This window comes from Kogia breviceps, chromosome X, assembly GCF_026419965.1.
Source record: "Kogia breviceps isolate mKogBre1 chromosome X, mKogBre1 haplotype 1, whole genome shotgun sequence".
Taxonomy (NCBI): Eukaryota; Metazoa; Chordata; class Mammalia; order Artiodactyla; family Physeteridae; genus Kogia; species Kogia breviceps.
Genome location: NC_081330.1, coordinates 33,687,402 through 33,709,815, shown reverse-complemented (window position 1 = coordinate 33,709,815; position 22,414 = coordinate 33,687,402). Strand labels below are relative to the sequence as shown.

Here is a 22,414-nt window from a genome sequence, read left to right as displayed (position 1 = left end):
ACAGCCTGAAGGGGTTAGTGCGCCGCGGCTGGCCGGGAGGGAGTTCGGGAGAAATCTGGAGCTGCCGAAGAGGCAAGAGACCTTTTCCTCCCTCTTTGCTGCCTGGGCGCGAGGAGAGGGGATTAAGTGCGCCGCTTAAAGGAGCCCTAGAAGCGGGCGCGGAGCTGCCGAAGAGACAAGAGACTTTTTCTTGCCTCTTTGCTTCCTCGGGTGTGAGGTGAGGGGATTAAGAGCACCGCGTAGAGGAGCTCCAGAAACGGGCGCGAGCCGCGGCTGTCGGCACGGACAGTAGAGACGGGTGTCGGACGCTAAGGTTGCTGCTGCCACCACCAAGAGGCCTGTGTGTGAGCACAGGTCACTCTCCACACCGGCCCTCCCGGGAGCCCGTGCAGTCCGCCACTGCCGGGGTCCCGGGATCCAGGGACAGCTTCCCCGGGAGAACGCACGGCGCGCCTTGGGCCTGTGCAGCGTCACGTCGGCCTCTGACGTCGCGGACTCACCCCGCCCCCGTGCCACTCCGTCCCCCCAGCCTGAGTGAGCTGGAGCCCCCGAATCAACTGCTCCTTTAACATCGTCCTGTCTGAGCGAAGGGCAGTCGCCCTCGGACAACCTACACACAGAGGTGGGACCAAGTCCAAAGCTGAACCCCAGGAGCTGTGCGAACAGAGAGGAGAGGGGGAGGTCTCTCCCAGCAGCCTCAGAAGCGGTGGATTAAAGCTCCACAATCAACTTGAAGTGCCCTGCATCTGTTGAAAACCTGAATAGACAACGAATCATCCCAAGTTGAGGAGGTGGACTTTGGGAGCAAGATATACTATTATTTTTCCCTTTTTTTTTCTTTTTGTGAGTGTGTATGTGTGTGCTGCTGTGTGAGATTTTGTCTGTATAGCTTTGCTTGCACCATTTGTCCTAGGGTTAGACCGACCCATTTTTCTGTTTTTTTTTTTTTTTAAAGGAAATTTTTCTTCTTGATAATTATTTTTTATTTTAATAACTATACTTTATACTACTCTGTCTTCTCCCTTTCTTTCTTCCTTTCTTCCTTCCTTTCTTCCCTCCCTTCCTCTCTTCCTTCCTCCCTTTCTTCCTCTGCACCTTCCTTCCTTCCTTTCTTGCTTCCTTCCTTCATTTCTTCCTTCCTTTCTTCCTTCCTTCCCTCCCTCCCTCCTTCCTTCCTTTTCTTTCCTCTCTATTTATTCTACCTTTTATTTTGAGCCGTGTGGATTAAAGGTTCTTGGCGCCCCAGCCAGGCACCAGGGCGGTGTCCCTGAGGTGGGAGAACCAACCTCAAGACACTAGTCCACAAGAGACCTTCGAGCTCCACGTAATATCAGACGGCGAAAATCTCCCAGAGACCTCCATCTCAACACCAAGACCCAGCTTCACTCAAGGACCAGCAAAGAACAGTGCTGGACACCCTATACCCAACAAAGAGCAAGACAGGTCTACAGCCCCATCCATTAGCAGAGAGGCTGCCTAAAATCATAATAAGGTTACCAACATCCCCAAACACACCACCAGACGAGGACCTGCCCACCAGAAAGACAAGATCCAGCCTCATCCACCAGAACAGAGGCACTAGTCCCCCCATCCAGGGAATCTACTCAACCCACTGAACCAACCTTAGCCACTGGGGACAGCCACCAAAAACAACAGGAACTACGAACCTGCAGTGTGCAAAAAGGAGACCTCAAACACAGTAAGATAAGCGAAATGAGAAGACAGAAAAACACACAACAGATGAAGGAGCAAGATAAAAACACACCAGACCTAACAGATGAAGAGGTAATAGCCAATCTACCTGAAAGAGAATTTAGAATAATGATGGTGAAGATGATGCAAAATCTTGGAAATAGAATAGACAATTTGCAAGAAACAGTTAACAGGGACCTAGAAGAAATAAAGAGGAAGCAAGCAACGATGAGCAACACAATAAATGAAATTAAAAATACTCTAGATGGGATCAATAGCAGAATAACTGAGGCAGAAGGACGGATAGGTGACCTGGAAGATAAAATAGTGGAAATAACTACTGCAGAGCAGAAGAAAGAAAAAAGAATGAAAAGAACTGAGGACAGTCTCAGAGACCTCTGGGACAACATTAAACGCAACAACATTCGAATTATAGGGGTCCCAGAAGAAGAAGAGAAAAAGAAAGGGACTGAGGAAATATTTGAAGAGATTATAGTTGAAAACTTCCCTAATATAGGAAAGGAAATAGTCAATCAAGTACAGGAAGCACAGAGAGTTCCATACAGGATAAACCCAAAGAGAAACATGCCAAGACACATAATAATCAAACTGTCAAAAATTAAATACAAAGAAAACATATTAAAAGCAGCAAGGGAAAAACAACAAATAACACACAAGGGAATCCCCATAAGATTAACATCTGATCTTTCCAGCAGAAACTCTACAAGCCAGAAGGGAGTGGCAGGACATATTTAAAGTGATGAAGGAAAAAAACCTACAACCAAGATTACTCTACCCAGCAAGGATCTCATTCAGATTTGATGGAGAAATTAAAACCTTTACACACAAGCAAAAACTGAGAGAGTTCAGCACCACCAAACCAGCTCTACAACAAATCCTAAAGGAACTTCTCTAGGCAAGAAACACAAGAGAAGGAAAAGACCTACAAGAACATCCCGAAACAATTAAGTAAATGGTAATAGGAACATACATATCGATAATTACCTTAAATGTAAATGGATTAAATGCTCCCACCAAAAGACACAGACTGGCTGAATGGATACAAAAACAAGACCCATATATATGCTGTCTACAAGAGACCCACTTCAGACCTAGGGACACATACAGACTGAAAGTAAGGGGATGGAAAAAGATATTCCATGCAAATGGAAATCAGAAGAAAGCTGGAGTAGCAATTCTCATATCAGACAAAATAGACTTTAAAATAAAGACTATTACAAGAGACAAAGAAGGACACTACATAATGATCAAGGGATCGATCCATGAAGAAGATATAACAATTGTAAATATTTATGCACCCAACATAGGAGCACCTCAATACATAAGGCAAATACTAACATCCTTAAAAGGGGAAATCGACAGTAACACAATTATAATGGGGGACTTTAACACCCCACTTTCACCAATGGACAGATCATCCAAAATGAAAATAAATAAGGAAACACAAGCTTTAAATGATACATTACACAAGATGGACTTAATTGATATTTATAGGACATTCCATCCAAAAACAACAGAATACACATTTTTCTCAAGTGCTCATGGAACATTCTCCAGGATTGATCATATATTGGGTCACAAATCTAGCCTTGGCAAATTTAAGAAAATTGAAATCGTATCAAGTATCTTTTCCGACCACAACGCTATGAGACTAGATATCAACTATAGGAAAAGATCTGTAAAAAATACAAACACATGGAGGCTAAACAATACACTACTTAATAACGAAGTGATCACTGAAGAAATCAAAGAGGAAATCAAAATATACTTAGAAACAAATGACAATGGAGACACAATGACCCAAAACCTATGGGATACAGCAAAAGCAGTTCTAAGAGGGAAGTTTATAGCAATACAATCATACCTTAAGAAACAGGAAACATCTCGAATAAACAACCTAACTTTGCACTTAAAGCAATTAGAGAAAGAAGAACAAAAAACCCCCAAAGTTAGCAGAAGGAAAGAAATCATAAAGATCAGATCAGAAATAAATGAAAAAGAAGTGAAGGAAACAATAGCAAAGATCAATAAAACTAAAAGCTGGTTCTTTGAGAAGATAAATAAAATTGATAAACCATTAGCCAGACTCATCAAGAATAAAAGGGAGAAGACTCAAATCAATAGAATTAGAAATGAAAAAGGAGATATAACAACGGACACTGCAGAAATACAAAAGATTATTAGAGATTACTACAAGCAACTCTATGGCAATAAAATGGACAACCTGGAAGAAATGGAGAAATTCTTAGAAATGCACAAGCTGCCAAGACTGAACCAGGAAGAAATAGAAAATATGAACAGACCAATCACTAGCACTGAAATTGAAACTGTGATTAAAAATCTTCCAGCAAACAAAAGCCCAGGACCAGATGGCTTCACAGGCGAATTCTATCAAACATTTAGAGAAGAGCTAACACCTATCCTTCTCAAACTCTTCCAAAAGATAGCAGAGGGAGGAACACTCCCAAACTCATTCTATGAGGCCAACATCACCCTGATACCAAAACCAGACAAAGATGTCACAAAGAAAGAAAACTACAGGCCAATGTCACTGATGAACATAGATGCAAAAATCCTCAACAAAATATTAGCAAACAGAATCCAACAGCACATTAAAAGGATCATACACCATGATCAAGTGGGGTTTATCCCAGGAATGCAAAGATTCTTCAATATACGCAAATCAATCAATGTGATACACCATATCAACAAACTGAAGGAGAAAAACCATATGATCATCTCAATAGATGCAGAGAAAGCTTTTGACAAAATTCAACACTCATTTATGATAAAAACCTTGCAGAAAGTAGGCATACAGGGAACTTTCCTCAACATAATAAAGGCCATATATGACAAACCCACAGCTAGCATCGTTCTCAATGGTGAAAAACTGAAACCATTTCCACTAAGATCAGGAACAAGACAAGGTTGCCCACTCTCACCACTCTTATTCAACATAGTTTTGGAAGTTCTAGCCACAGCAATCAGAGAAGAAAAAGAAATAAAAGGAATCCAAATAGGAAAAGAAGAAGTAAAGCTGTCACTGTTTGCAGATGACATGATACTATACATAGAGAATCCTAAGGATGCTACCAGAAAACTACTAGAGCTAATCAATGAATTTGGTAAAGTTGCAGGAAACAAAATTAATGCACAGAAATCTCTGGCATTCTTATACACTAATGATGAAAAATCTGAGAGTGAAATTAAGAAAACACTCCCATTTACCATTGCAACAAAAAGAATAAAATATCTAGGAATAAACCTACCTAAGGAGACAAAAGACTTGTATGCATAAAACTATAAGACACTGATGAAAGAAATTAAAGATGATACAAATAGGTGGAGAAATATACCATGTTCTTGGATTGGAAGAATCAACATAGTGAAAATGACTATACTACCCAAAGCAATCTACCGATTCAATTCAATCCCTATCAAATTACCACTGGCATTTTTTACAGAACTAGAACAAAAAATTTCACAATTTGTATGGAAACACAAAAGACCCCGAATAGCCAAAGCAATCTTGAGAACGAGAAATGGAGCTGGAGGAATTAGGCTCCCTGACTTCAGACTCTACTACAAGGCTACAGTAATCAAGACAATATGGTACTGGCACAAAAACAGAAATATAGATCAATGGAACAGGATAGAGAGCCCAGAGATAAACCCACACACATATGGTCACCTTATCTTTGATAAAGGAGGGAAGGATATACAGTGGAGAAAAGACAGCCTCTTCAATAAGTGGTGCTGGGAAAACTGGACAGCTACATGTAAAAGTATGAAATTAGAACAATCCCTAACACCACACACAAAAATAAACTCAAAATGGGTTAAAGACCTAAATGTAAGGCCAGACACTATCAAACTCTTAGAGGAAAACATAGGCAGAACACTATACGACATAAATCACAGCAAGATCCTTTTTGACCCATCTCCTAGAGAAATGGAAATAAAAACACAAATAAACAAATGGGACCTAATGAAACTTAAAAGCTTTTGCACAGCAAAGGATACCATAAACAAGACCAAAAGACAACCCTCAGAATGGGAGAAAATATTTGCAAATGAAGCAACTGACAAAGGATTAATTTCCAAAATTTATAAGCAACTCATGCAGCTCAATAACAAAAAAACAAACAACCCAATCCAAAAATGGGCAGAAGAACTAAATAGACATTTCTCCAAAGAAGATATACAGATTGCTAACAAACACATGAAAGAATGCTCAACCTCATTAATCATTAGAGAAATGCAAATCAAAACTACAATGAGATATCATCTCACACCGGTCAGATTGGCCATCATCAAAAACTCTAGAAACAATAAATGCTGGGGAGGGTGTGGAGAAAAGGGAACCCTCTTGCACTGCTGGTGGGAATGTAAATTGATACAGCCGCTATGGAGAACAGTATGGAGGTTCCTTAAAAAACTACAAATAGAACTATCATACGACCCAGCAATCCCACTACTGGGAATATACCCTGAGAAAACCATAATTCAGAAAGACTCATGTACCAAAATGTTCATTGCAGCTCTATTTACAATAGCCAGGACATGGAAGCAACCTAAGTGTCCATCAACAGATGAATGGATAAAGAAGATGTGGCACATATATACAATGGAATATTACTCAGCCATAAAAAGAAATGAAACTGAGTTATTTATAATGAGGTGGATGGACCTGGAGTCTGTCATACAGAGTGAAGTAAGTCAGAAGGAGAAAAACAAATACCGTATGCTAACACATATATATGGACTCTAAGGGAAAAAAATGTCATGAAGAGATTAGTGGTAGGACGGGAATAAAACACAGACTTACTCGAGCATGGACTTGAGGATATGGGGAGGGGGAGGGGTGGGCTGTGACGAAGTGGGGGAGTGGCAGGGACATATATACACTATCAAATGTAAATTAGATAGCTGGTGGGAAGCTGCTGCATAGCACAGGGAGATCACCTCTGTGCTTTGTGACCGCCTGGTGGGGTGGGATAGGGAGGGTGGGAGAGAGGGTGATGCAAGAGGGAGGAGATGTGGGAGCATGTGTGTATGTATAACTGATTTAGTTTGTTGTAGAGGGAAAACTAACACACTATTGTAAAACAATTATACTCCAATAAAGATGTTAAAAAAAAAAAAAATCACAAGAGAAAAGAACAAAAGAGGAAGGGAAGAAAAAAGACCTACAAAAACAAACACAAAACAATTAAGAAAATGGCAATAGAACATACATATTGATAATTACTTTAAATGTAAATGGATTAAGTGCTCCAACCAAAAGATATAGACTTGTTGAATGGATACAAAAATGAGACCCGTATATATGCTGTTTACAAGAGACCACTTCAGACCTAGGGACACATACAGACTGAAAGTGAGGGGATGGAAGAAGGTATTCCATGCAAATAGAAATCAGAAGAAAGCTGGAGTAGCAATACTCATATCAGACAAAATGACTTTAAAATAAAGACTATTACAAGAGACAAGGAAGGACACTACATAATCATCAAGGGATCGATCCAAGAAGAAGATATAACAATTGTAAAATTTATGCACCCAACATAGGAGCACCTCAATATATAAGGCAAATGCTAACTGCCATAAAAGGCAAAATCGACAGTAACACAATAATAGTGGGGGACTTCAACACCCCACTTACACCAATGGATAGATCATACAGACAGAAAATCAATATGGAAACAGAAGCCTTAAATGACACATTTGACCAGATGGACTTAATTGATATTTATAGAACAGTCCATCCAAACGCAGGAGAATACACTTTCTTCTCAAGGGCACACGGAACATTCTCCAGGGTAGATCATATCTTAGGCCACAAATCAAGCCTTGGTAAATTTAAGAAAATTGAAATCATATCAAGCATCTTTTTTGACCGCAGTGCTATGAGATTAGAAATCACTTACAGGGGAAAAAATAAACTTAACCCCACAAACATGTGCAGGCTAAACAATATGCTACTAAACAACCAATTGATCACTGAAGACATCAAAGAGGAAATAAAAAAAATACCTAGAGACAAATGACAACACAAAAACCATGATCCAAGACCTATGGGACACAGCAAAAGCAATTCTAAGAGGGGAGTTTATAGCAATACAATCTTACCTCAGGAAACAAGATTCTGATGAAAGACATCAAAGACGACACAAACAGATGGAGAGATATACCGTGTTCTTGGATTGGAAGAATCAATATTGTCAAATAACTATACTACCCAAAGCAATCTACAGACTTCACAGAATTAGAACAAAAAGTTTTACAATTTGTATGGAAACACAGAAGACCACAAATAGCCAAAGGAATCTTGAGAAAGAAAAATGGAGCTGGAGGAATCAGGCCCCCTGGCTTCAAACTATACTACAAGGCTACAGTCATCAAAGGAGTATGGTGCTGGCCCCCAAACAGAAATATAGACCAATGGAACAGGATAGAAAGTCCAGAGATAAACCCATGCACCTATGGTCATCTAATCTATGACAAAGGAGGCAAGAATATACAATAGAAAAAAGACAGTCTCTTCAATAAGTGGTGCTGGGAAAACTGGATAGCTACCTATAAAAGAATGAAACTAGAACACTCTGTAACACCATACCCAAAAATAAACTCAAAATGGATTAAAGACCTAAATGTAAGGTCGGATAATATAAAACTCTTAAAGGAAAACATAGGCAGAATACTCTCTGACATAAATTGCAGCAATATCCTTTTGGTTCCACCTCCTAGAGTAATGAAAATAAAAACAAAAATAATAAATGGGACCTAATTAAACTTAAAAGATTTGCACAGCAAAGGAAACCATAAACAAAACAAAAAGACAACCCAAAGAATGGGAGAAAATATTTACAAACAATGAGATTGACAGGGATAAATCTCCAAAATATATAAACAGAGGGTGTGGAGAAAAGATAACCCTCTTGGACTGTTGGTGGGAATGTAATCTGGTACAGCTACTATGGGGAACAGTATGGAGGTTCCTTAAAAAACTAAAAATAGAGCTACCATATGATCCAGCAATCCCACTCCTGGGCATATATCCAGAGAAAACCATAATTTGAAAAAATACATGCACCCCAATGTTCATTGCAGCACTATTTACAATAGCCAAGACATGGAAGCAACCTAAATGTCCATTGACAGAGGAATGGATAAAGAAGCTGTGGTACATATATACAATGCACTATTACTCAGCTATAAAAAAAGAATGAAATAATGACATTTGCAGCAACATGGATGGACTTAGAGACTGTCATACTAAGAAATAAGTCAGACAGAGAAAGACAAATATCATGATATCGCTTATTTGTGGAATCTAAAAAAAGTGGTACAAATTAACTTTACAAAACAGAAATAGAGTCACAGATGTAGAAAACAAATTTATGGTTACCAAAGGGAAAGGGGGGGGTAAATTATGAGATTGGGATTAACATATACACACTGCTGTATGTAAAATAGATAACTAATAAGGACCTACTGTATAGCACATGGAACTCTACTCAATATTCTATAATAACCTATATAGGAAAAAACTCTAAAAAAGAATGGATACATGTATATGTATAACTGATTCTCTTTGCTGTACCCCTGAAACTAACAGCATGGTAAATCAACTATATGCCAATAAAATTTTTAAAAATAAATAAAATAATGAATTCAGGGTGGGGTCATGTCCATATAGAGCCCAGAGCCAGGAAAGTAAACCTATCAGCTTTCTCCGGTTCCTCATAGCTCCATCTCCTTATAGGCTTCACTAGTAGGCCTCAACTCACACTGGTTCTTGAGCCAATACTGGTAGAGTCATGAGGACTTTAAGCTGATTAAACTCCCACCTACACCATCAAATCAAAGGTAGGGAGTATGGGGATCTGAAATGCAGTCTTGTTTCCAAACACTTTATGTCCATAGTGAGGTTAATGGCTGATTTTCAGCATTCCTTTATCCTCTGCAATGATGGCCAAACTTGACTGAGTTAATCAAAACTATGGTTTCTGCCACTATTGATATTTGGGCTTTCAGTCCTTTCTCTGGGGCTTGGGGTTGGATGGGATAGAGTTAAGAGCTCCTCTCCCTTCTTCTAGAATCACTGAGAGTCAATCATTTTCCCTCTCTGGGTCTCAATATTCCTGGAATAACCTAGAACAGGGGACTTCATGTTTCATGGTGATGCTACCCATATCCTGGAGACTTCTCTCATGACTTTGAAAAAAATCTTCCAATACACTTATAAACAATATTTTCATATGAGAATGATTAAAAGTCACCTGGATAGAAAAAAAGGATGGAAGGAAGAGGAAAGCAAGTGTCCTCTATACATCTGCCACTATCTATGACAAATACACTCGAGACCACCTAGCCCAGTGCACTGCCTCCACTATAAGTCAACTCAAATCCATTTCCTGGCTGTTGCTTTAGCCATCTCTGAGTATACTGATTCCATGTTTTGTTCACTCATGTATACAAGTTCATCTCCAGATCTAAGTGAACATTTCCTTGATACAGTTTCATCCTATTTCTTTCTTGATTTATTTTTTATGAAGACAGAGATCATTGGGAACATTTTACTCTGGCACTGCTCTTCAGGGTCTCCCTGCAGACTGAATAACGGAGGCCTGCTGGCAGGTCACAACCAGTTTCCTTTATGACACATTCTTACAGAAGACAGGAAGACTTGACAGTCTGACAGACACTTAAAGTGTGAAGATGAATAAAAGATACATCACTCCTGATGGATATATATAAAAAAAGCTGTCAGTCGATGTAAGCAGTATTCTAAAAACATACAGTACCATATCAGTGCTAGAGGGTGCTGGATACAAAAAAGAGTTGGCAGATGGACAATTTTTGATAGTCAGGTCTATGTGGATGTGAAAACCAAGCTGAGAAGGAGTTTGTTAGTCCTCATTTGTTACCCTGCTTTGAAAATCACATTTGGAAGCTTTGCTTTCTTTCTCTTTGACTTCCTTCAAGAGCTACATTATCAGCCAGTAGGTAGACTGGATGATGATCTAGATGCTATGTTTAATGTGAGTGGTGTCAGGCAGGAAATTCTAGCCAAAACATCTTACTCACTGGCTGTTGCTTTGCCTGAAATTCTACCATTAGAGATTCTTATTTGGGAATATACTACAACTCAGACGCTCTGGAAAAGGGAAATCTTTAGCTTACTCTAGTGAAGATTGATTTCCAGCCATTTGTGGTACCAAGGCATTAAGGACTGGGGGTTAACTGGAAGTCAGGTGAAAGGGCAGAGAACAGAAAGGAAGAATCAGAAGTCACAGAATTTCGATATTGTCTACTTCACATTGTCATAGAAATATCTGAGGATATTCATCTAACCTTTATCTGGTACATGAATCTGCTTCAGAACATCCCTATTAGGTGTTCATCCAATTGCTACTTAAATACTTTTAGTGATAGGCAGCACCTTTCTTATTGACGTTCACTCTATTATAAGACAGTTCTAAACTCTAGAAAGTTCTGTTATAGGAATCCCAAATCTGTCTCCTTGCATCTTCCATACTATTGATGTTTGTTCTTCACAGAATTAGATTGCCTCCCTCCCTGGATAGGTACAGGCAGCTTTACTGATTCCCTACCCTCAGGTAAAAAATGAAGTCTCTCCTCCCATTTCTTACCACATACCTAAAAGGACATGGGGATACAATGATAGTGAGCAGCCAATAGGGGAATGATATAATGGCTCAAGGCCCTGCAGGAGCTTCTGTAAAACTCCATACAAATAAAATGTAAAAGACTGACAATGCCAAGTGTTGACAAGAATGTATGACTGGAACACTCATATACTGTTGGTGAGAATGCAAAATAGTATAGCCATTTTGGGAAAGAGTTTTCAGGATCTTGTAAAGTTAAACAGTCTTACCATATGACCTATGCCTAGGTATTTAACCCAAGAGAAATGAAAATATACTTGTACACAAATGCTCATAGTAGCTTTACTTGTAATGACCCCAAACTGGAAACAACCTAAATGTCCATCAATAAGGTGAAACAAGATGTGTTATATCCATACAATAGAATATTTTTGGCAATAAAAAGGAATGAGGTACTGATACATGCCACAACATAGATGAACCCCAAAAACATGCTAAGTGAAGGAAGCCAATCACAAAAGATGACGTATTGTATGATTACATTTATATGAAATGTCTAGAAAGGGCAAATCTATACAAATAGAAAGTAGATTCATGATTACCTGGGGTCAGGGATGGGGAAACTGACTGACTGCAAAGGAATGTGACAGAATTTTGAAGTAATGGACATATTTTATATCTCAAATGTGGTGGTGGTTTTATATATATGTATATGTATGTATATATATGTATATATATATATATACACACACATATATATATTTGTCAAAACTCATTAACTCTACATACTAAATTGATGAATTTTTTTATATGTAAATTATATTCCCAATATACTTTCAGATTTTTTAAAAGTCAGGCAGAGGCCAGCTTTCTGCAGAATCATGTTACTGCTGGTACCTTTGCATCCCCAGTTACCCTTTGGGAACTCCAAGTGCCAATGGCAGCAGCATCCTCAATGTAGAGATCACCAAGAACACAGATACACAAGTAGGTAGAAAGAGCTGTCTTATTGAAAATATGATCCAATGAGAAAAGATGAAGAAGTAGACATGACCTTACTGAAATCTGGGGCTCAAGACAGAAGGGCTTTTCAAAGAGGGCATTTTGAGTCTATTATAAGCAAAGGCCATAAATAAAATGACAGCATTTTCTCACCTGTGATGGATGTGAAGAAGGGAACTAGTTTGTCACCTATAAATTATTTCCCTGCCATATCTGTACTTAGAATGTCATCGGAATTGTCGGCCCTTCTAACAATAGTTCTTCCATTTACCTTTCTTTTTGCTCCAGACAAATTTCAAGCAGCTCAAGAGACACTTTCCTTGAAAGGCCTTTTATTTTTGACCGAACTAGACCTGTGTCAGTCCTGAGTCATTAGCCCTTAGAGAGAGAAGACTTGCTGGTAGTTTCACATTCACTCTTATTTGATCTTCCCAAGCTTATAAAACAGTTATGATCATTATTAGTTATTTTACAGGTGAGGAAATTGAGGTATGTAACATTAAAACACTTGCCCAAGTTCTCATGACTAATATGTGTAGCTAATATTCTGATAGAACTACAACCCAGGTCTGACTCCAGAGCCTAGATTCTTAACCATCATGTCCTTATATCTCAGGCTATTAAAATGATAACTATCATTGATTAAATCATTGTTATGAGCCAGGTACTGAGACAAGCAGTTTGCATACGTTACTCCAGTAATTCTAGAATGCCTGCGTTCCATGAGGACTCACTACTCTTTTCCAGTTCCCAACACAGTGCCTGGAATATAATAGATATTCAACCAAGATGTATTATGTGAATAAATGAACAGCCCTCTATGCTAGATATTATTGGCCTCATTTTTGTAAAAAAAAATGAAGCTCAAAGATATTAAGTTGCTTGAGTCTACACAGCTCTCAACTGGCAGAGCCCAAAGTTCTACCACCTCGTAACTGCTATCTGTTCCAATGTCAGGGGGTTGGGGAATGTCAGCCAGTGAAAATGGAGCACTCTAGCAGTAAGAGCACAGAACTAAGGTTGCTGCTGCAACTTGAGATGCTAGAGAATCCCACTCCTTCTCATTTGGTCTTTTCCCATCCCCCAGAATCTGACCCACTGCTGAAGCTTGTGGCCCAATTATGCTTGGGGCACGACAGGTGAGAGGTAAATAATTCTTCTGTCTTCACTTAAGGGTGGTTGAAAATACCATATCTTTAAACAATTCTTGTCTGGATTATTTTGTACTCATTTTCTTTCCAAATCTCATAATTTTTTTGACCAAGGGCCTGGGCATATATGAAACTCTTCTAAGAAGAGAGTAGCCACAAACTAAATGACCTCTAGGGCTGGGACATCTGCCTCCTGAACATTAGTCTTACTGCCACAAGTCTTTATCTATATTTCTATCTGTTTAACTCAGGCATTTGTAATGCAAAAACATGCTGATATGCACTGGAACAGGGCTGAGTTTTTCACTCACTTCAGGGAATAATAATAGAAGAGTTATATTCGGAATAGGAAACAGTAAGACCACTTTGCTACTATCTAGTCTTAACTATTATATGTCTGCCATGGGCAGATATTATAAATTGAACAAAGAATTACTGAGCACCTCTATGTGTAAGGAAGTGTGCTAGGCCTTAGGGATATAGAAATGAAATTGGATGACTCCTGTCTTGATTAGCTCATAATCTAGTAGGAAAAATGAGCATATAATAATTTATTACAAGTGATATGAGTGTTTCAGAGGAAAAACACTAAGACATGTTATATGCTAAGTGAATTAGTTTAAGCCACTTACTCCACACCAAGAATCACCTTCCTCCAAATTCCCAGATAGACACTGGAGCAGGTGACAAGGACATTTGGTAGGTAACCTTCCAGTGTCTACAGAAAATATGCTATCAGTGGCTTCTATCATTGCTGTCTGCTGGATGCCAGGAACTTTACATATAGTAGCTCAACTCATCACAGCTACTTTGCAATACAGATTTTACAGATGTGAAAACTAAGGTTCAGAGAGGTAACTTGCCCAAGGTCTCAGAGCTTTGGCTTAACTCAGATTGGGATTTTAATCTAAATTCTCTCTAACTCCCAAGCCCATGATTCTTCCACTGTTTCAAACTACTTTCAGGATGTAGTGTTTTTAGGAGCAAGAGTTGAGGATTCGAGTCCCAGATCTAATACTAAATAGTTGTATGTCCTTAGACAATTCTTTCTTTATCTGTTGGTGGGAGTGTTGAATACACACCTTGCCTCCTTCATAGTTTATCAAAATGGTAAATGAGACAGTAGGAGAAGACTTAGATCACATAAAATGCTCTGTGTATGGGTGGGATGTTACGAATTATTGAATAACATTAAAAGGTTGCTTCTTCACCATACTCTATACTCACTGCATTGCTTGTTCACTCATAGTCAAGGCTGGGAGAGGAAAGAAAGGCTAACTGGAAAGGGTTTGGGATTGGAACTTAGCAAAGAGAGTCATAACATGACCTGAATAATTTTCCATTTCTTGAGCCTTAAATTCTTCATCTCTAAAGTTGGAACGTTAATCTGTGGCTTTAGGAGACTTTTTTTTTTTTTTTTACATCTTTATTGGAGTATAATTGCTTTACAATGGTGTGTTACTTTCTGCTTTATAACAAATTGAATCAGTTATACATATACATATGTCCCCAAATCTCTTCCCTCTTGTATCTCCCTCCCACCCTCCCTATCCCACCCCTCTAGGTGGTCACAAAGCACAGAGGTGATCTCCCTGTGCTATGCGGCTGCTTACCACTAGCTATCTATTTTACATTTGGTAGTGTATATATGTCCATGCCACTCTCTCACTTCGTCCCAGCTTACCCTTCCCACTCCCCATGTCCTCAAGTCCATTCTCTACATCTGCATCTTTATTCCTGTCCTGCCCCTAGGTTCTTCAGAACCTTTTTGTTTTTTGATTCCGTATATATGTGTTAGCATACGGTATTTGTTTTTCTCCTGCTGACTTACTTCACTCTGTATGACACACTCCAGGTCTATCCACCTCATTACAAATAATTCAGTTTCATTTCTTTTTATGGCTGAGTAATATTCCATTGTATATATGTGCCACATCTTCTTTATCCATTCACCTGTCGATGGACACTTAGGTTGCTTCCATGTCCTGGCTATCGTAAATAGAGCTGCAATGAATATTTTGGTACATGACTCTTTTTTTTTTTTTTTTTTTTTTTTTTTTTTTTTTTGTGGTATGCGGGCCTCTCACTGTTGTGGCCTCTCCCGTTGCGGAGCACAGGCTCCGGACGCGCAGGCCTAGCGGCCATGGCTCACGGGCTTAGTTGCTCCGCGGCATGTGGGATCTTCCCGGACCAGGGCACGAACCCGTGTCTCCTGCATCGGCAGGCGGATTCTCAACCACTGCGCCACCAGGGAAGCCCACATGACTCTTTTTGAATTATGGTTTTCTCAGGGTATATGCCCAGTAGTGGGATTGCGGGGTCGTATGATAGTTCTATTTGTAGTTTTTTAAGGAACCTCCATACTGTTCTCCATAGTGGCTGTATCAATTTACATTCGCACCAACAGTGCAAGAGGGTTCCCTATTCTCCACACCCTCTCCAGCATTTATTGTTTCTAGAGTTTTTGGTGATGGCCAATCTGACTGGTGTGAGATGATATCTCATTGTAGTTTTGATTTGCATTTCTCTAATGATTAATGATGTGAGCATCCTTTCATGTGCTTGTTGGCAATCTGTATATCTTCTTTGGAGAAATGTCTATTTAGGTCTTCTGCCCATTTTTGGATTGGGTTGTTTTTTGTCTTGATATTGAGCCGCATGAGCTGCTTGTAAATTTTGGAGATTAATCCTTTGTCAGTTGCTTCATTTGCAAATATTTTCTAGGAGACTTCTGATAATTGAAAAACATGATATGGACTAAGTTGTTTATATTAAGTTTTCTCCACCTTGAGTAGGGCCGCAGGTTGCCTTCACACCACAGGGACGTGGCAAAGCAAAAAAAAAATAAAAAAAGTTTAAATCTAAGTGGGCTAGGCTCTGTCAGCTCATCAGTTGCAAGTGGTGTTCATCACTAAGTGAATTGCACTTAATGAATTAAAGATGAAAGAGGCAGCAGGGAGCACAAATGCAGGAGAAGACCTCTCACTTCAAATTTAAAGGGCTCATTTTATGACTATTTAAGATCTGCAGATCAGAATTTTTCCATTCTTCCTCTAATTGTTTACTTGAAACAGCAATATACTGTTTGAAATGATGGGGGCATTGGGAATGGACAGAGGAACAAAGATAAATCCTCAAATTGGTAAACAAAGGCTGCTGTAGCTTAGTCACTGAGTCTCCTCTAGGAACAGGAGCTCTGAGGTAGATGGGCAAGGTGGGTAAGGTTCAGGTTGGCTGTAGATCTGAGGATCAGATTCTAGATTGCATACAACTAGTGGTCAGTTTCATCACCTGTATTTTACTCCTCATCAAGTAGTAATGCTAACTCTGCTTGCATTCTTCCAATAATATGGAACTCATAAATTACTTCATGGAGACAATCATTCCATCTCCACCCCTACCCTCCCAAATGTCTTCAGATAGTGCCTTACTTGTCTTTGAGAACAAGTATTCCACACAAGAGTCCTTCAGAGACAGTTACACATGTATCAAGTTTCCCCTTTGACCCTTGACTTTACTTAAAATCTCAGTACCTTGGTTTTCTGACCTGGAAAATGACAAAATTGTGGTCAAGATTGAATGAGATAATGAATATTAAAGTGATTTTTGAGATACTTAAATTTCTGTACATAGACAGTGAAGCTCAATGGGGATAAGAACCTAATCATTCCTTTCTGGTTGTTCTTTTAATATTTTCACATATTGATTAGATGGGTATGGTGATAGCTCAACCCAGATTTATTGAGATGGTCCAAATTTAGAATGTTATCTCACTGTTCTTATAAAACATGACAAGATGCACACTCAGTTATGTAAAGCACTCTCCCAGACTGCTTCCTTGAACCTAGAAGTAGTAAGGAAGCCTTTGTCAGACATGATCATTTGTTTTGCCTTGCCAAAAAAATAAAAAATCACTGAATTTATGGGGCTTAAGGAATAAAGGAAGATAGTGGATAGAAAGCCAAAAACTGGTGATACCAATGGCTGCTGGACTTCCCCTCAAGGGCAGACCACTTCTAGAGATCCCATCCCCCAGCTTGCTTACTCAGCTTCCTCTCATTTTGATCAGATTTTCATGGCTAGATTCCAGGTCTTATTTTTCTTGTCACAATTTTAACCTCAGGCTACTACTGGTAGGGATTCTTTTGCTTGTCCTTCCCCTAGCCCTTTATCATCTTAGTGTATCCATCAACACAGATTTACATAAGGCCCATGGAACCAGCCCTGTGCAAGGTATTGTGGGAGTTTAAAGGAAAGAGGCTTCCTCCAGGAGGGAACATAAAATCATGTGTCCTTCCACAGTTCAGGGAATGGAGAAGTTAGTAAGGGTCTGAGTAGTCAGAGGAGGCTGCATCAAGGAGGCTGAACTTAAGCTGAGCATAGGCAGAAAAGGGCTTTTGGGTGAGGGGAGAAAGAGATTAAAAGCAGGAGTGGGCATGATTACATGTCCCGAAGTGCAGGTAGGGGCTTGGCTTCCTTATATGTAAAATGCAAATAATCATAACTACTTCATAAGACTACTGTGAGGATCATACGGTTTAGGAGAGAGGCAACAAACGCATGTTCAGCATGTTGCAGTTATCCCTCCAGACCCCATGGCAGACACTGACAATCCTGCACAACATTCTACCAGTGAGGCCAGTTACAGGTCCAGAATCCTTACATACAGCTCCAAGCAGCCAGTACCAATCAGAGTATGTAAGCTGGCATAAATTAGGTACTCAAGAAATCACAAGTGTTTTTACCAAAGACCTACAAAAATGTTGGATACAACTGAAGGAAAACAGGACTTGTCGTTCCTATTCTTACCAAATACAAATGAAAATCTCTGCATTTACAGTGTGTCAGAGGCCTGCCATGTCTTCAGCACTTGTAGGTCTGAAATGAGACTTAGACCCAATCCTGCTACAAAGGTTATCTGCCATATGTTATAACATCTCTTATGAGCTGTAAGTAGCAGCACACTTGATCTTCAGGAGTTGACAAACCTCCAAAACATGGCTACTTTCCCTGAAGTCTTCATTTCACCACCCATATAACGTTGGTACTGCTCAGGGCCTGGATCAAGCTGACAAGTACAGCAAAGAAGCAATAGAGTCTATCTTTGGGGTTTTTTCTTGACTCCATGTAATACTCTGTGTTCAACCCTAGTGCTATGATGTCTACCTAATGGCAGATCACCTTGCCTTCTATCCAGTGTCCAGATCCTTGCCTTCCTAGAAAAACTCTCCCACTCCTTCTAGGCATTTTTCTTTATTGATTGAGAGAAAATAACAGTGCAAATGGGTCATGTATTGCTGGGATGATGTTATCGGTCATGATTCTGGCTGGTGACTGAGCAGAATCATTCAGACATGTGTTGTGGTTGCCAGCAGAGACAGTAGGCAAAGGAGAGAAGGTAGGTGAAGGAGGAGACTGGGAAGTGTGGCCTTAGGAGGAATGTTAAATAGACCCATGGAGCAGGAAGGCTGATATGGCTCCTTAATAGAGTTGTGCACATTTGAAAGGAAAACTGGGAAAATGACAGGGAATACTTGTAGATAGTGTTCATGACATGTTGAACTTCATAAGCAGCTAGGCCATGGGTCCAGCTGAGCCAGAAGGAAGGTTGACGCTTAAAGGAAGGTATGAGGTCTGCGTCATAGCAATAGGCATATTGATCCCAGCTGGGCTGCTTTGTCTCTGATCTGGGGATAAGAGAACGATTTTTCTACCTCATTCACAGGCAGAGCAGAGCAGAATAGTACATAACTCCCAGCAGGAACTACAGAGTCCTGAGAGCAGGGTCAACTCAATTGCTACTCTCTCTCTTGCCTCTGAGCCAGCTACATCTCACATGCCTGAGCCAGGTCTGCACTAGCCCACTGTTTAGAGGTGACCATGCAGCCTCAAGCAGAGTCTAGGAAGAAAGCAATCTACATATCACACACTTCAGGGGCCACTTTTGGAGTCAAATATTTTCTACTTTCAAAAGTGTAGATAGTGCCGAAGCAGAAAGGGCCTTTTGAGATTACTCAGCCTACAGTTTTTTGAAAGTGTTGCTGGGGAAACTTCTGCATCAGCATCACGGACAGAGCTTGATTAAAATGCAAATTATCTGGCCTCATCCCAGACCCACTGAATCACACTGTCTAGGGGTGAGGCCCAAAAATCTGTATGTTAAAATTCCAGGGGATTCTGAAGTATCCTGAAGTTTGAGAACCTCTGACAAATACAGGAGTTTTGTATGGGCAGTCACCCAATATCCCCAAGGTAAAATCTGAAGACTTCTTAACACAGAATAATTTGGGGTGCCTATAAAACTGCATATTCCTAGGTCTCCTGTTAACCTTCCTGAATCAGAATTTCTTATATTAATAAACTTCAAGAAACCCAATCCCTTCATTATACAGATACAGAAACTGACCCAGAGAGAGGAAGTGACTTGCCCAAGGTTGTCAGTATAGATAGTGGCAGAGCTGGGGTCACACCCAAGTCTTCAGACAAGTTCAAACAGTATGACCCTGTGGTCACCTTATGAGGGTTATTTATCTATCAGTTTAGCTCCTATGACCACATCATTCCTTAGAAGATCTGGAGAACAAGAGTAAGAATGCAACTGCTTTGGGTAGTTACATGGCCCTAGTTCCATCTTCTCCAATGAGTTATGTAGAACAGCTTGAAAATAAAGCAGTGTAAGGTGACAAAGCTCTCTTACAAGCAGCACGATACTACAGGTCCTTCTCCAGATGGGGGTCTTATGGGACTCCAGAGTGGAGTAGTTTTATATCTGGGGAAACTCTTAACTATGGCTTTGGTTCAAACTGAACACAAACATCAAAGTGGGCTGCAATAGTTTACTAAACCTATTTTTGTGTTGTTGTTTTTGTAGTTGAAACACATACTGATTAAGGAAAAGCTTAAGCATATGCAGTTTTCTATCAGACCTGGTCCAAGCTCACTAGTCTGATCCCTCAAGCCTGTGCACTTGAGTTATGAGCTCTGGCTCTACTTCGTCTCCGAAAGACTGTGGTCTGTAACTCCTCCAGACTGTCAGCTCTGCCCTCAGGATCTGCTGGAACAATCCAATAGAAGGCCATTGACCTCTAAAAGGAGAGCAATTTCCAAAATGATAAGGCTAGGTAGATTCTCTTTGAGGGATTAAGCAACTGCCATTGACAACAGTGCCATTGTATGATTTGCATTTGGGCTAATGCTTATAATTTTAGCAAGTGTTTCACCAGTGCTACATAATTAGAAAAATTAAATGATCTGCCACTTTGAATACATAATTCTGTAAAGAAACTGGAGACCTCTACAGATATTCTGGAACTTCTGAGAGTGGAGTCAAAGGGCAGAAAGCAGGGAGAGAGAAGGAAAAGTTATAATTGCACCCCTCAAAAGAGTTTGGTAGAGGTCCACAAACCCTTAGCTTCAATTCTGAAATCAAGAAGCTCTGTACAACAGAAGCTTTTTTTTTTTTTTTTAATTTGGTGCCAAAACTTATTTGGCAGAAAAACCTGACCTGAACTGACATGAACTTAGTCTTTATCTCTTTTAGTATGAATATTCAGACACTTTTTTCCTGCAGAAATGTTAATGGCTTAATTATGGGATGTTTTCCCAGACATTACTGGGAGTGTTATGTAATAAACAGTACATACTCTATGCTACTTTTCTAAAATCTGAAAATAATTTAAATTCTAAAACACAGACTGTGGACCTAGAATAATGATAGCTAACATTTATGGAGCATTTGCCATCTGCATGAAGCTATGCTAATCTCTTTTCATCTCATTTAATCTTCATGACACCAAGAGGCACGTATTAATATCATCTCCATTTTAAAGTTTGGAACTGATTCTCACAGAGGTTAAGTAACTTGTCCAGAGTCACACAACTTTTGGCCAAGCCAGGATTTGGACCCAGGTCAGCCTGACTCTAGAACCTACATGCTGAACTCTTGCTCTCTACTACCTGGGAGAGATGAGCAGTTGTTAAGAACAGTGTGGGCAATTTGTGGCTTTATATGGAGGTAGAATAGGCTATCACCTTCTACATCATTTGAGGGTCAACCTCCTACCCCCAACTATGTCTCCTCCCCATCCCTACTTCTCTCAGATGCTACTAATATGGCTTTATTGCATGATATTTATATGGATGGCTTTTCTCACAAGGACCACCATCATCAGAAATCTGCCAGCCAACTTGTACAGGTTCCTGGCATCCACTCCAGACTTACTGAATCAAAATTGCTAGAGATTGGGACCAAGTGGATTTTTATACACATTAAAGTTTGAGGAAACAAAAATGAATGCCCTGAGAAAGGCCAATCATTAACACTCAATAATTAATTAACATATTAGCTATCAGTTGACACCTAGCTGGGTTGACAGGAATAAACTTATGGATGGACACCTGTAAAGTGAAAGATGTCTGAAAGGTAAATAGTAGACTAGATGGGTGAGATATGGAAAGGAAGAATGAAAGGAGGTATGACAGTATCTTTCTACTTTGGCGTTATGCACTGAGGGTAGAGCCTCACCACTGGCATTGTTCAGCTACACTGGAACAATTTTGGAAGCAAATCTCTCATTTTTTGTTGCTACTCAGAGCACCTATCTATTGTCTCATTGATACTCACAGAAACCCTTTGAGGTAGACAAGATAGTCATCCTCATTAGATGAAAAGAAATTGAGAAGCAAATGAGTTCTTCAAATCATCCAACTGATAGTGTTTGGGCAAGTTTCTGGTCCCCATCTTAAACTATTTCATTCTTCCATAGGTTTCGAGAGAAGATGCCATCAAATAAAACCTAGGGAATCAAATCTTGCTTTCAGTGATACACATTTTTTTTTTTTTGCCCACTGATGGGTGATTTAAATACATTTAAATACTACACAAGGAAAGGACAGTGAGAGGAATTACATAGC

General features: G+C 39.7%; 1 non-coding gene across 1 annotated transcript in view; it reads left to right on the top strand.

The window, feature by feature from the left end:
* LOC131748049 (uncharacterized) overlaps window positions 1-22,414 on the top strand; it is a 476,773-nt gene that overhangs the window by 399,659 nt on the left and 54,700 nt on the right. The gene's annotated exons all lie outside the window — the stretch shown is intronic.